Source organism: Arachis hypogaea, chromosome 14 (assembly GCF_003086295.3).
Source record: "Arachis hypogaea cultivar Tifrunner chromosome 14, arahy.Tifrunner.gnm2.J5K5, whole genome shotgun sequence".
Lineage (NCBI taxonomy): Eukaryota > Viridiplantae > Streptophyta > Magnoliopsida > Fabales > Fabaceae > Arachis > Arachis hypogaea.
In genome coordinates, this window is record NC_092049.1 from 48,231,767 (window position 1) to 48,247,963 (window position 16,197).

A 16,197-nucleotide genomic window follows, 5' to 3' on the forward strand; every position below is an offset into this window, starting at 1 on the left:
CTTTTGAGGTAATTTCTGCCTATCCAACGCATTCAGTTCATTGGTGAGCAAGGGAGGTTCATCTTCCCAAGTCTCATTACCAAATAGCTTGGCATTCAGCTTCATGATTGCTCCTAAATATTGGGCAAGTTGCCCTTGAACAATGTCTTCATCTTAAGAAGATGAATAGTCATCAGAGCTCATGAATGGTAAAAGGAGGTTCAATGGAATCTCTATGGTCTCTAGATGAGCCTTAGATTCCTTTGGTTCCTCAAAGAGAAACTACTCATTTGTCAGTAAACGTCCCAGGAGGTTTTCCTCACTAGGATTCACGTCCTCCTCCTCCTTTCTGGGTTCGGCCATACCAAGTAAGGTTATGGCCTTGCACTCTCTTTTTGGATTCTCTTCTGTATTGCTTGGGAGAGTACTAGGAGGGGTTTCAGTGACTCTTTTACTCAGCTGGCCCACTTGTGCCTCCAAATTTCTAATGGAGGACCTTGTTTCATTCATGAAACTTAGAGTGGCCTTAGATAGATCAGAGACTATATTTGCTAAGCTAGATGGATTCTGCTCAGAATTCTCTGTCTGTTGCTGAGTGGATGATGGAAAAGGCTTACTATTGCTAAACCTGTTTCTTCCACCATTATTAAAGCCTTGTTGAGGCTTTTTTTAATCCTTCCATGAGAAATTTGGATGATTTCTCCATGAGGGATTATAGGTGTTTCCATAGGGTTCCCCCATGTAATTCACCTCTGCTATTGCAGGGTTCTCAGGATCATAAGCTTCTTCTTCAGAAGATGCCTCTTGAGTACTGTTGGATGCAGCTTGCAATCCATTCAGACTCTGAGAAATCATATTGACTTGCTGAGTCCATATTTTATTCTGAGCCAATATGGCATTTAGAGTATCAATTTCAAGAACTCCCTTCCTCTGAGGCATCCCATTACTCACAGGATTCCTTTCAGAAGTGTACATGAACTGGTTATTTGCAACCATGTCAATGAGTTCTTGAGCTTCTGCAGGCGTTTTCTTTAGGTGAATGGATCCACCTGTAGAATGGTCCAATGACATATTAGCTCATTCAAACAGACCATCATAGAATATATCCAGAATGGTCCATTCTGAAAGCATGTCAGAAGGACACTTTTTGGTCAGTTGCTTGTATCTCTCCCAAGCTTCATAGAGGGATTCACCTTCTTTCTGTTTGAAGGTTTGAACATCCACTCTAAGTTTGCTAAGCTTTTGAGGAGGAAAGAACTTGGCTAAGAAAGCCGTGACCAGCTTATCCCAAGAGTTCAGGCTATCTTTAGGTTGAGAGTCCAACCATATTCTAGCTCTGTCTCTTACAGCAAATGGGAAAAGCATAAGCCTGTAGACCTCGAGATCAACCCCATTGGTCTTAACAGTATCACAGATCTCCAAGAATTCAGTTAAGAACTGAAAAGGATCTTCTGATGGAAGTCCATGAAACTTGCAATTCTGTTGCATCAGAGAAACTAATTGAGGCTTTAGCTCAAAATTGTTTACTCCAATGGCAGGGACTGAGATGCTTCTTCCATGTAAGTTGAAATTTGGTGCAGTAAAGTCACCAAGCATCTTCCTTGCACCTCCACCATTGTTATTATTTTTGGCCATGTTTACTTCTTTTTTGAAAATTTCTATCAGATTTTCTCCAGAGAGTTGTGCTTTAGCTTCCCTTAGCTTTCTCTTCAGAGTCCTTTCAGGTTCAGGATCAGCTTCAACAAGAATGTTCTTATCCTTGTTCCTGCTCATATGAAAAAGAAGAGAACAGAAAAAAAAATATGGAATACTCTATGTCACAGTATAGAGATTCCTTATATGAGTATAAGAAGAGAAGGATGGAAGAAAGAAAAGATAAGAATTCGAACACAGAGGAGAAGAGTTCGTTCGAATTTTTGAGTAGAAGAGAAGTGTTAGTAGATAAATAAATAGAAGGAGATGAGAGAGAGGAAAATTCAAAAATTAAAAATAAAATGAAAAATATTTTTTTTTTGTTTTTATGTTGACTATTAATTAGAATTCGAAATTTAAGATGGGAAATAAAATTAAATTAAAATTTAAGACAATTAGTTAATTAAAACAAATTTTGAAAAAGGGGTTAGTAATTTTCGAAAATAAGAGAGAGAAAAGTAGTTAGGTGGTTTTGAAAAAGATATGATTGAAATAGTAAACTTTTAAAATCAAACAAAAAGTTAAGTGGTTAATTGAAAAAGATTTGAAAATCAATTTTGAAAAGATAAGAGGTTAGAAAAGATTTTGAAATTGATTTTGAAAAAGATGTGATTGAAAATTATTTTGAAAAAGATTTGAAAAAGAAATTTAAAAAGATTTGATTTTGAAATTTAAAGGTGATTACTTGACTAACAAGAAACTAAAAGATATGATTCTAAAATTTAAAGATTGAACCTTTCTTAATAGGCAAGTAACAACTTTAAAATTTTGGAATTAATCACATTAATTGTTAATAAAGATTTTGAAATTATGAAATGAAATTAAGAGAAAGATTTTAAAAATCATTTTTTAAAATTTTCGAAAATCTTAAAAAAATGAAGAAGATTTGATTTTTGAAAAAGATTTGAAGAAGATAGAATTTTTAAATTGAAAATTTGACTTGACTCATAAGAAACAACTAAATTTTAAAAATTTTTGAAAAAATCAACTCAAATTTTCGAATTTTATGAGAAGAAAAAGGGAAAGATATTTTTTTGATTTTTGAATTTTTAATGATGAAAGAGAAAAACAACCAAAAGACTCAAAACATGAAAATTATGAATCAAAACACATGATGCATGCAAGAACACTTTGAATGTCAAGATGAACACCAAGAACACATTGAATGTCAAGATGAACACCAAGAACTTATTTTTGAAAATTTTTAAGAAAAGAAAAATATGCAAGACACCAAACATAGAAATTTTCAAACTTTAGACACTAATAAATTGAAAATGTATATCAAAAATAAGAAAAGACACAAAACATAAAAATGCAAAGATCAAACAAAGAAAATCATCAAGAACAACTTGAAGATTATGATGAACACCATGCATGAATTTTTCGAAAATTTTTTTAGTGAAAATTAAAAATATGCAATTGACACCAAACTTAAAAATTGACATAAGACTCAAACAAGAAACATCAAATTTTTTGTTTTTATGATTTTATTATCTTTTTTTTTTGTAATTTTTCGAAAATAAAAAGAATAAAAACAAAAACTTAAAATTAAAATAAAATTACCTAATCTGAGCAACAAGATGAACCGTCAGTTGTCCAAACTCGAAAAATTCCCGGCAACGGCGCCAAAAACTTGGTGCACGAAATCATGATCTTTCATTCCTTGGTAACGGCACCAAAAACATCATGCGCACGTTTATAATTTTAGTTTTTTGTCACAACTTCGCACAACTAACCAGCAAGTGCACTGGGTCGTCCAAGTAATAAACCTTACGTGAGTATGGGTCGATCCCACGGAGATTGTCGGCTTGAAGCAAGCTATGGTCACCTTGTAAATCTCAGTCAGGCGGATTTAAATAGTTATATAATTTTAATAATTAAAAGAAAAATAAAACGTAAAATAAAGATAGAGATACTTATGTAATTCATTGGTGAGAATTTCAGATAAGCGTATGGAGATGCTTTTGTTCCTTCTGAACCTCTGCTTTCCTACTGTCTTCATCCAATCCTTCATACTCCTTTCCATGGCAAGCTGTATGTTGGGCATCACCGTTGTCAATGGCTACATCCCGTCCTCTCAGTAAAAATGGTCCAAAATGCACTGTCATCGCACAGCTAATCATCTGTCGGTTCTCGATCATGCTGGAATAGGATTCAGTAATCCTTTTGCGTTTGTCACTACGCCCAGCACTCGCGAGTTTGAAGCTCGTCACAGCCATCCCTTCCCAGATCCTACTTGGAATACCACAGACAAGGTTTAGACTTTTCGAATCTCAAGAATGGCCGCCAATAATTCTAGCCTATACCACGAAGACTCTAATCGTAAATCAGAAGGCTAAGAGATACACATTCAAGCTTGTTTACATGTAGAACGGAAGTGTTTGTCAGGAACGCGTTCATAAGTGAGAATGATGATGAGCGTCACATAATCATCACATTCATCATGTTCTTGTGTGCGAATGAATATCTTAGAGAAGAAATAGGCTTGAATTGAATAGAAAAACAATGGTACTTTGCATTAATTCATGAGGAACAACTGAGTTCCATACCTTAATCTATGGTGTGTAGAAACTCTACCGTTGAAAATACATAAGTGAAAATAGTCCAGGCATGGCCGAATGGCCAGCCTCCCAAAGAGGGTTCAATCATCAAAACATGATCAAAAGATGTAAATACAATAGTAAAAAGTTCTATTTATACTAAATTACTTACTAGGGTTACAGAAATAAGTAATTGATGCAGAAATCCACTTCCGGGCCCACTTGGTGTGTGCTTGGACTGAGCATTGAAGCTTTCACGTGTAGATGTCTTCCTTTGAGTTAAACGCCAGTTTGTAGCCTGTTTCTGGCGTTTAACTCTGCTTTGCAACCTGTTTCTGGCGTTTAACTCCAAAATAGGGCAGAAAGCTGGCGTTGAACGCCAGTTTGCGTCGTCTAAACTCGGGCAAAGTATGGACCATTATATATTGCTGGAAAGCCCTGGATGTCTACTTTCCAAAGCAATTAAGATCGTGACATTTGGGTTTCTGTAGCTCCAGAAAATCTATTTTCAGTGCCGGGAGGTTAGAATCCAACAGCATCTGCAGTCCTTCTTCAGCCTTTGAATCTGATTTTTGCTCAAGTCCCTCAATTTCAGCCGGAAAATACCTGAAATCACAGAAAAACACAAAACTCATAGTAAAGTCCAGAAATGTGATTTTTATTTAAAAACAAATAAAAGTATACTAAAAACTAATCAAATCATACTAAAAATTATGTAAAAACAATGCCAAAAAGCGTATAAATTATCCGCTCATCACAGCGCCTGATATTTTTCATCCGAGAGAATCATACAGCCTGCCATAAAAGGAAGCCATGCATGTTTAGAGAAGAAAACAGTAGGAAAACAGAGATTCAGATGACAGAGCATCTCCGGAACCTTAACCTGTTTCTCATTACTGAATCACAAGTACCATTTATTTTATGTATTTACTTTTCATAAACACAATTACTCTTATTATTAATCTCCTGACTAAGATTTACATAATAACCATAGCTTGCTTTAAGTCGACAATCTCTGTGGGATCGACCCTTACTCATGTAAGGTATTACTTGGACGAACCAGTGCACTTGCTGGTCAGTTGTGCGGAGTTGTGAAAAGTGTAATCACAATTTCGTGCACCAATGGTGGAGTTCTTTTTATAGTCTTTTTAATCAAATAAGGATGATGCATATCTGAAACATGATATGCCTCCAAATGTTTTATGTTTTGCATTTTCATATCTTGAGTAGTTTTCTTGTTAGGATTTGCATTATGCTTGTTATCACTCATCTGCTTTAAATTCATGTTTTGTCTCCCTTTATGCATAAATAAAAGAAAAATGCTTGATATAGAGAGTAATTGTCCAATGTGGTAAGAATTAGAATGAAATTCAATGGTGGTGCTTACTTGATTTAATGATTAGCTCAGTAATAAAAGCTGCATAATAGGATGTTCTTTGTAGTGTGAACTAAGCTGCTGCTATAAAACCTTTTATTAATGAGCATGCCTTGAGAATAAAGCAAAATAAGAAAGAAAAAGAAAGAGAAAAGCCAAGAATTGGCAAAGAAACAAATAATAAGGCTGGACACCAATAGCTTGGACCTTAGGACATATGCCTGTGGTACTTTTTGTACTAGGATATGCTTGGACAATTAGGTTCTAAGGAGTATTTCAAAACTTGGTAACTTGGATTAACTAATTCGGGATGACCAACCGAAAGTCCATTATCAAGAGCAACCTAGTTACAAAGCATTTAGTGATCCAAAGATATGCTGGGCATCAATGTTTCTAGGAAGAATTTGTGAGCCAAGTGTCTGTGGTAAAGAAGTGTTGAGCAAAAATTGAGCCAAAAGGCTGCTGCAACACTTGACACCAAGCTTTCATTAAGAAATAAGCTTTCTAGGCAAAAGAAAGAATGAAAAAGCTAACAGGGATCAATCAAAGAGCAAGGTATTATAGCAGCAACTCTAGTAAATCTTCAAAGGGACATTTCATATCAGACAGCAAAGAATAATTGAGCTGATTTTGTTTGCATAAAACCCCATGAATCAAGTTCTATTATGCTAGCTTTTCAAGCATCATTCACTTGTTTCATTAGGTTTTATGCACTTTCTTGCACAATAAGTAAGTGATTTGGAGTGGATTTTCATGATTATGTTAAATTAATCAACCATCATTTATTTGACACAAAATCATAGGGTTTAAGCTAGAATTAGTTGATTTTATGAATGAATTAGAAACCTTGTGAATTTAGTGATACTTTGACATGTTTGTGTGGTTGCTTGTAGGTGAAGAAATGGTATAAAGAGGAAATTTTGGCACACTTTTGAAGATTGAGCACGCTTTGGACCTTAGGCCATGCTTTCAAAAGCGTGGCCCAGAAAAGTAAAGCATGGCACTCAACCATGAAGGAGCACAAGGCCAGCGCTCAACAAAGGCCAAGATAAGGAGCGCTTAAATCAAGTGAGCACTATGCTCACTCTAGTGAGCATTTGCGTGCTCTTTAGCAAGGGAAGCAAGGCCAAGACAAGGCTGGTGCTCAAATCAAGTGAGCACTATGCTCACTCTAGTGAGCATTGTCGCACATCAAACCAATGAAGGCAAGGAGCACTCAAATGGTGCTCAAAGAAGTGAGCACTATGCTCACTTGAAGTGAGCATTTTCGTGCCTTCACCAAGGAAATTTAGGAAGCGTAGCATTCAAAAAAGGGGACACCAAGGTTCTAAGAGGGGGCACGTATTCAACACAAGGAGTAGCACTCATTATTTGAGCGCAGTGCTCACTTAGGGAGCGCTAGTGAGCATGCTTCACCTAGGAAAGTGAGCACAATGCTCACTAAACCGAGCGGAGCACTCCCTTGGGAGCCGAACTGGACCCATGCCTCCACTTCAATTGAACCAAAGCCAAACTAGACCCATCCTTCTTGAAATCCATTTCTCATTCAAGGCCAACTTTGAAAAGCCCACTCCAAGCTTTGAAGACCAAAATAGAAAGTGTATATGTAGGAGTTAATTTGATTTGTAAGAACCTTTTTTGCTGATTTTTTTTTACTTTTTTACTTGTTTTTTAATTTGGGATTTGGGAATTTGGGTCTGAGTTTTTCTTTCTGCGTTTTCTTTCTTCTCCAACTTTTAATTTCTGTTCTTGGAATTTAAATTGAGATTGAAGAGTTTCATTGATTCTAAGTTTGAGAATCATCTTTTACCTCTCTTCTCAATTGTTCTAAGGATTGGCTCTGAGTTTAGTTTTCTGTTTTCAACTTCTTTCAACTACAACTTCTACTTTTCTGTTTTGGGTTTTTGGATTGAAATTGAGGAATTCTATTGAATTTGGATCTAAGTTTCTTTTGCTGTTTTAAATTTCATTTTCTTCTGCAATTTATTTCTTGCTTGATCAAGAGAGTAATTGAGAGTTAGATCTGCTTTCTAACCTCATTTCTCTTCTTCAATCTTCAATTTCTCTTTAAGCATTTCATAATTGACTTAAATTCTCTTGCTGTTTTGTTTCTTGAAGAAATTTTCCATTTCTATTCTAGCTACTGAGATCCAGATCTGGAGTCTTGCATCTCAGAGCTTTCTGATTTACTTTAGTTTGCAATTCCCTGTTCAATTCCAAGTCCCAGCACCCAAATCCTTTACCATTCAAGCAATTTAAATTTCCAGCAATTTAGATTCAGTAATTTAAGTTTCTTGCACTTTAAGTTTCTGTCATTTACTTTTCCTGCAATTTAGGTTTCTGCTCTTTCACTTTCTTGTTCTTTACCTTACTTGCAATTTATCTCTTCTGTATTTTATTCTTCTGCTTAATTTACCTTCTGCATCTTTGTTTACTTGCAATTTAGCTTCTGTCAATCAAAATCACTCAATTCATCAAATATTCACTTAACTAAATTCATCACCTAACTAAAATTGCTCAATCCATCAATCCCTATGGGATCGACCTCACTCTTGTGAGTAATTACTACTTGATGCGACTCGGTACACTTGCCGGTGAGTTTAGGTGTGGAATCTGATTTCCACCCATCACTAACTAAAAGAATTGGTTATGGATGGTGTTTGGTAGTGTTGGGTGATGATTGAAGGGTGGAAAGAGAAGAGAAGAAGGAAAGAAATGGAAAGAATAGAAGAAAAGAAAGTGGGTGAAATAGGGCAATCCACGCGTGCGCATCATGTACGCGTAAGCGTGGATTGATAAAATGGAAGCGACGCGTACGCGCGGGTCACGCGTACGTGTGCATGGCAAATCAGAGAGTCGATGCGTACGCACGAAGCACGCGTACGCGTGGGTTAACTTTTGCCTCAGACACAAGTCTGGCACACTTTAGGCACAACTCTCTGGTTTTTGGCTAGGAGGTAAAACTTTTGGATCCACGCGTATGCATGGGGGACGCGTGCGCGTGGATGGTCGAAAATGCTTGGGGCGCGCGTACGCATGAGTGACACGCACGTATAGGTTGGTGCTCTGTTTTTCAAAATTTTTCAAGTTCTTGCACCAAACCAAGCACTCCAAACCTCCAAACAACTACAAAAACATCATAAAACCTTATTTAACCTACTAGACTCCCAAATAAACATATCTAACCAAACAAAACAAAAAACTAAACTAATTATTAGCAATATTTACAAAAAGGAAAAAGGAAAAATGTTACCACGGTGGGGTGTCTCCCACCTAGCACTTTTGTTTATTGTCCTTAAGTTGGACTTATGAGGAGCTCCTATCAAGGTGGCTTGTGCTTGAATCCATCCTTGAACATCCACCAATGCTTGGACTTCCAATAAGCTCTATCTTCCAAAGTTAATAACTCTAAGCCTTGATGGAGTTCTTCACAAACCATGGGCTCCCACAGTTGATCTTCCTTGTGCGATCCGGGATCCCACACTTTGTTTTCACACCCGTTCTTGAGTTGATCATGGTGGTTTTCTCCGGGTGGCAAGAGAGATGAATTCTCATAGAAGCACCAAACTACCCTCCTAGACCCATCCAATTGAGCACTAGTCCAACCCTTACTTCTTGAAGCTTCAACCATAATGAGCCTAGACTTACAACGCCAACCACTAAACATCCTCCTCTTATGCTTAATTCCGCAAAGCGCCCTAAGTTGGCCATCCGTCTCAAGCAGACCAAATTCAAGTGGGATAATAAAGCTAAGAGTTAGAAGTTTTCTCCACTCAAATAAAGGATTGGATGACAACCTCGGTGGAGGAGTTCCCAATGACCTTGACAAGGCACGCTCTACTCTCGTCCATCCTCTCCTAGAGACTTCCACCACTAGGTGAGATTCTTCAAGCTTTACCCCTTGCAAAACTTCGTCAAGTTCCCGTTCTTCTTCACCAATGCCTTCAATCTCTTCCCCATCACTCAAATCATAGATAGGAGGTTTAGTGAAATCTACCTCATCATCAATTCCAAGTCCAATGGGGAAGGATCATATGCTGATGCGGAATCATTATAAATAGGAGGGCCTATTACTTGGGACACTTCTTCCAATTCTTCAATCACATTGTGCCTTGGAGGTTGTGCATTATCCTCCTCAACATCAACTTCAAACTCCATGGAAGAAAGCTCTTCAATTTGTGATTCCTCTATGTACTCAACATATCCTAAGGTTCCAACCACTATTTCCTTTGGTTCAATCATCTCTACCTTCTCCTCTTGTTGCACTTCTTGCTTTAACTCTTCTTCTCCACCTTGAAGCTTCAAGTTCACTCCCTCACTAAGCTCTTTGGTTGCCTCTCCACATTCAACAACGGAAGTGCCTTGATCGTGCAAACTTAGGTAGGATGAGACTATGATGCTAACGGCTTCTACCATGATAGCCGTCTTGGCTTTTAACTCCTTAAACTTCTTTTCATCCTCCTTTTTTTGCCTTAAGATACGAGATTTAAGATCTCTTAGTTCTATCATGAGGGCTTCATCGGGAGGTGGTGGTGGAAGAGAGGGTTCATTGTTTGAGGAAAGGGTATTGTAATTGGAAGCTGGTTTATATTGGTAAAATTCTTGAGGTGGTGTGTGGATTTTGTGGTTCATGGGAGTATTGGTGTTGGAATGGTGGTGGCTCTAGATATGGTTCATATGGTGGTTGGTATGGTGGGTATGAGTTAGGATCATATAGAGGTGGTTGGTGGTATGAGGCTTGTGAGTATGATAGAAGGCTATATTGAGGAGGGGGTTCATATGCATGATTGTGGTTGACAACCACAATGAGGGTCATCACATACATTAGATTGGTATGTATCAAGATTTGAATTGTACCCATAAGAAGCCTGATGAGCGGATAATTTATACGCTTTTTGACATTATTTTTAGTATGTTTTTAGTAGGATCTAGTTACTTTTAGGGATGTTTTCATTAGTTTTTATGTTAAATTCACATTTCTGGACTTTACTATGAGTTTGTGTGTTTTTCTATGATTTCAGGTATTTTCTGGCTGAAATTGAGGGAATTGAGCAAAAATCAGATTCAGAGGTTGAAGAAGGACTGCTGATGCTGTTGGATTCTGACCTCCATGCACTCAAAGTGGATTTTCTGGAGCTACAGAACTCGAAATGGCGCGCTTCCAATTGAGTTGGAAAGTAGACATCCAGGGCTTTTCAGCAATGTATAATAGTCCATACTTTGCCCAAGTTTAGACAACACAAACTAGCGTTCAACGCCAGCTCTCTGCCCAATTCTGGAGTTCAGCGCCAGAAAGGGATCAAAAACCAGAGTTGAACGCCAGAAATGGATCAAAACCTGGCGTTCAACTCCACAAATGGCCTCTGCACGTGGAAAGTTAAAGCTCAGCCCAAGCACACACCAAGTGGGCCCCGGAAGTGGATTTATGCATCAATTACTTACTTCTGTAAACCCTAGTAGCTAGTTTATTATAAATAGGACCTCTTACTATTGTATTAGACATCCTGGATTGTATTTTGATCCTGTGATCTCATTTTGGGGGCTGGCCACTCGGCCATGCCTACCCTCTATTCACTTATGTATTTTCAACGGTAGAGTTTCTACACTCCATAGATTAAGGTGTGGAGCTCTGCTGTTCCTCAAAGATTAATGCAAAGTACTACTGTTTTCTATTCAATTCATCTTATTTCGCTTCTAAGATATTCATTCGCACTTCAACCTGAATGTGATGAACGTGACAATCATCATCATTCCCTATGAACGCGTGCCTGACAACCACTTCCGTTCTACATTAGATTGAATGAGTATCTCTTAGATCTCTTAATCAGAATCTTCGTGGTGTAAGCTAGAATGATGGCGGCATTCAAGAGAATCCGGAAAGTCTAAACCTTGTCTGTGGTATTCCGAGTAGGATTCAATGATTGAATGACTGTGATGAACTTCAAACTCGCGATTGCTGGGCGTAGTGACAGATGCAAAAGGATAGTAAATCCTATTCCAGCATGATCGAGAACCGACAGATGAATAGCCATGCCGTGACAGGGTGCGTTGACCATATTCACTGAGAGGATAGGATGTAACCATTGACAAGGGTGATGCCTCCAGACAATTAGCCGTGCCGTGACAGGGCATTTGGATCATTTTCCCGAGAGAAGACCGAAAGTAGCCATTGACAATGGGATGCAATACATAAAGCCAGCCATGGAAAGGAGTAAGACTGATTGGATGAAGATAGCAGGAAAGCAGAGGTTCAGAAGAACGAAAGCATCTCTATTCGGTTATCTGAAATTCTCACCAATGATTTACATAAGTATTTCTATCCCTATTTTTTTAATTATTTTCGAAAACTCCATTACTATTTTATATCCGCCTGACTGAGATTTACAAGGTGACCATAGCTTGCTTCATACCAACAATCTCCGTGGGATTCGACCCTTACTCACGTAAGGTATTACTTGGACGACCCAGTGCACTTGCTGGTTAGTTGTGCGAAGTTGTGAACCATGGTATTGGCATCATGTTTTTGGCGCCATTACCAGGGAAAGAAAGAGCAATGAATTTTACATAATCAAAGTGTAATCACAATTTCTGCGCACCAAGTTTTTGGCGCCGTTGCCGGGGATTGTTCGAGTTTGGACAACTGACGGTTCATCTTGTTGCTCAGATTAGGTAATTTTCTTTTTATTTTATTTTCAAAAAAAAATTTTTTCAAAAATCTTTCAAAAATTTCTCATCTGTTTTCGAAAAAAAAATGTTTTCAAAAATATATTTTTCTTCAACATTTTTAAGAATGAATTCTAGTATTTCATATAACATGTTTTAGCTTGGCTGGCTATTAAGCCATGTCCAATTCCCAAGATTTTGATTGAGGACTATGAATTCATTACTTCCTTTTTCCCAAATATTTTCAAAAAAATTTAAAAGAAAATACAAAAAAATCATAAAATCATAAAAAATCAAAAATATTTTGTGTTTCTTGTTTGAGTCACGTGTCATGTTATAAGTTTGGTGTCAATTGCATATGCATCTTGCATTTTTTTGAAAATTCATGCATTCATAGTGTTCTTCATGATCTTCAAGTTGTTCTTGGTAAGTCTTCTTGTTTGATCTTGATGTTTTCTTGTTTTGTGTTGTATGATGTTTTTCATATGCATTTTTCGTTTGTTAGAGTCTACACATGAATGATTTCTAAGTTTGGTGTCTTACATGTTTTTTTTGCATTAAAAATCTTTCAAAAATGTGTTCTTGATGTTCATCATGATCTTCATAGTGTTCTTGGTGTTCATCTTGACATTCATAGCATTCTTGCATGCATTCATTGTTTTAATCTAAAAATTTCATGCATTGCATCATTTTTCTTGTTTTTCTCTCTCATCATTAAAAATTCAAAAATAAAAAAAAATATCTTTCCCTTTTTCTCTCTTAAAAATTCGGAAATTAGATTTGACTTTTTCAAAAATTTTTAAAAATCTAGTTGTTTTTATGAGTCAAATCAAATTTTCAATTTAAAAATCTCATCTTTTTCAAAATCTTTTTCAAAAATCAAATCTTTTTCAAATTTCTTAGTTATTTTTGAAAATTCCAAAAATATTTTTCAAAAATCTTTTTCTTAATTTTACATCATATTTTCGAAAATAACATCATCAATTAATGTTTTGATTCAAAAATTTCAAGTTTGTTACTTATTTGTTAATAAAGATTCAAACTTTAAGTTCTAGAATCATATTTTATGATTTCTTGTGAATCAAGTCATTAATTGAGATTTAAAAAATCAAATCTTTTTCAAAAACTAATTTCTATCATATGTTTTCAAAAATATCTTCTTATCTTACCTTTTTCAAAAATTTGATTTCAAAATATTCTTTCTAACTTCCTAACTTCTTATCTTTTCAAATTTGTTTCAACTAACTAACTAACTTTTTGTTTGTTTCTTATCTTTTTCAAAACTACCTAACTAACTCTCTCTCTCTCTCTAATTTTTGAAAATATCTCCTCCCTTTTTCAAAATTTCTTTTTAATTAACTAATTATTTCAATTTTAAAACTTAATTTTCGAAAATCACTAACCTTTTTCAAAAACTATTTTCAAAAATCACTAACTCTTTTTCAAAAATTATTTTCAAAATTTTCCCTCTCTCATCTTATTCTATTTATTTATTCATCTACTAACATCTCTCCCTCACCCACCAAAAATCCGAACTCCCTCTCTCTCTCTCTCTGAGTTCAGATTTTCTTCTTCTTTTCTTCTACTAACACAAGGACCTCTATACTGTGATATAAAGGATCCATATTATTATTATTTTCTCTGTGCCCTCTTCTTTGTCATATGAGCAAGAGCAAGGACAAGAACATTCTTGGTGAAGCAGATCCAGAACCTGAATAGACCCTGAAGAGAAAATTAAGAGAAGCTAAATTACAACAATCCAGAGATAACCTTTCAGAAATTTTCGAACAGGAAGAGGAGATGGCAGCCGAAAATAATAATAATGCAAGGAGGATGCTTGGTGACTTTACTGCACCTAATTCCAATTTACATGGAAGAAGCATCTCCATTCCTGCCATTGGAGCAAACAACTTTGAGCTGAAACCTCAATTAGTTTCTTTGATGCAGCAGAACTGCAAGTTTCATGGACTTCCATCTGAAGATCCTTTTCAGTTCTTAACTGAATTCTTGCAGATATGTGATACTATTTAGACTAATGGAGTAGATCCTGAAGTCTACAGGCTCATGCTTTTCCCTTTTGCTGTAAGAGACAGAGCTAGAATATGGTTGGACTCTCAACCCAAAGACAGCCTGAACTCTTGGGATAAGCTCGTCACGGCTTTCTTAGCCAAGTTCTTTCCTCCTCAAAAGCTGAGCAAGCTTAGAGTGGATGTTCAAACCTTCAAACAGAAAGAAGGTGAATCCCTCTATGAAGCTTGGGAAAGATACAAGCAGCTGACCAAAAAGTGTCCTTCTGACATGCTTTCAGAATGGACCATCCTGGATATATTCTATGATGGTTTATCTGAGCTATCAAAGATGTCATTGAATACTTCTGCAGGTGGATCCATTCACCTAAAGAAAATGCCTGCAGAAGCTCAAGAACTCATTGACATGGTTGCTAATAACCAGTTCATGTACACTTCTGAGAGGAATCCTGTGAGTAATGGGACGCCTATGAAGAAGGGAGTTCTTGAAGTTGATACTCTGAATGCCATATTGGCTCAGAACAAAATATTGACTCAGGAAGTCAATATGATTTCTCAGAGTCTGAATGGAATGCAAGCTGCATCCAACAGTACTCAAGAGGCTTCTTATGCAGAAGAAGCTTATGATCCTAAGAACCCTGCAATAGCAGAGGTGAATTACTTAGGTGAACCTTATGGAAACACCTATAACTCATCATGGAGAAATCATCCAAATTTCTCATGGACGGATCAAAAGCCTCAACAAGGCTTTAATAATGGTGGAAGAAATAGGTTTAACAATAGTAAACCTTTTCCATCATCAACTCAACAACAGACAGAGAGCTCTGAACAAAATGCTTCTAATTTAGCAAACTTAGTTTCTGATCTATCCAAGGCCACTGTAAGTTTCATGAATGAAACAAGGTCTTCCATTAGAAATTTGGAAGCACAAGTGAGCCAACTGAGTAAAAGGATCACTGAAATCCCTCCTAGTACTCTCCCAAGCGATACAGAAGAGAATCCAAAAGGAGAGTGCAAGGCCATTGACATAAGCACCATGGCCGAACCTGTAAGGGAAGGAGAGGACGTGAATCCCAAGGAGGAAGACCTCCTGGGACGTCCAGTGATCAATAAGGAGCTTCCCTCTGAGGAACCAAAGGACTCTGAGGCTCATCTAGAGACCATAGAGATTCCATTGAACCTCCTTATGCCATTCATGAGCTCTGATGAATATTCCTCTTCTGAAGAGAATGAGGATGTTACTGAAGAGCAAGCTGCCAAGTTCCTTGGTGCAATCATGAAGCTAAATGCCAAATTATTTGGTATTGAGACTTGGGAAAATGAACCTCCCTTGTTCACCAATGAACTAAGTGACCTGGGTCAACTGACATTGCCTCAGAAGAGACAGGATCCTGGAAAGTTCATAATACCTTGTACCATAGGCACCATGATCTTTAAGGCTCTGTGTGACCTTGGTTCAGGAATAAACCTCATGTCCCTCTCTGTAATAGAGAAACTGGGAATCTATGGGGTGCAAGCTGCTAAAATCTCATTAGAGATGGCAGACAATTCAAGAAAACAGGCTTATGGACAAGTAGAGGACGTGTTAGTAAAGGTTGAAGGCCTTTACATCCCTACTGATTTCATAGTCCTGGATACTGAAAAGGAAGAGGATGAATCCATCATCCTAGGAAGACCTTTCCTAGCCACAGCAAGAGCTGTGATTGATGTGGACAGAGGAGAATTGATCCTTCAAATAAATAAGGACAACCTTGTGTTTACAACTCAAGGATCTGTCTCTGCTTCCATGGAGAGGAAGTAGAAAAAGCTTCTCTCAAAGCAGAGTCAACCAGAGCCCCCATAGTCAAACTCTAAGTTTGGTGTTGAACTTCCATATCCAAACTCTAAGTTTGGTGTTGGGAAGTCTCAACAATGCTCTGAA

At 37.1% G+C, this 16,197-nt stretch overlaps 2 non-coding genes across 2 annotated transcripts; one reads left to right on the top strand and one right to left on the bottom strand.

The window, feature by feature from the left end:
• Nucleotides 1-1,104: 1,104 nt before the first annotated feature.
• Nucleotides 1,105-1,212, top strand: LOC112745170 (small nucleolar RNA R71). The gene has a single exon (XR_003173112.1). It is a non-coding gene; the product is annotated as a small nucleolar RNA R71 (small nucleolar RNA).
• A 13,233-nt stretch (nt 1,213-14,445) lies between these two features.
• LOC112745779 (small nucleolar RNA R71) lies at nt 14,446-14,553 on the bottom strand. Its single transcript, XR_003173690.1, has one exon. It is a non-coding gene; the product is annotated as a small nucleolar RNA R71 (small nucleolar RNA).
• Nucleotides 14,554-16,197: the final 1,644 nt, after the last annotated feature.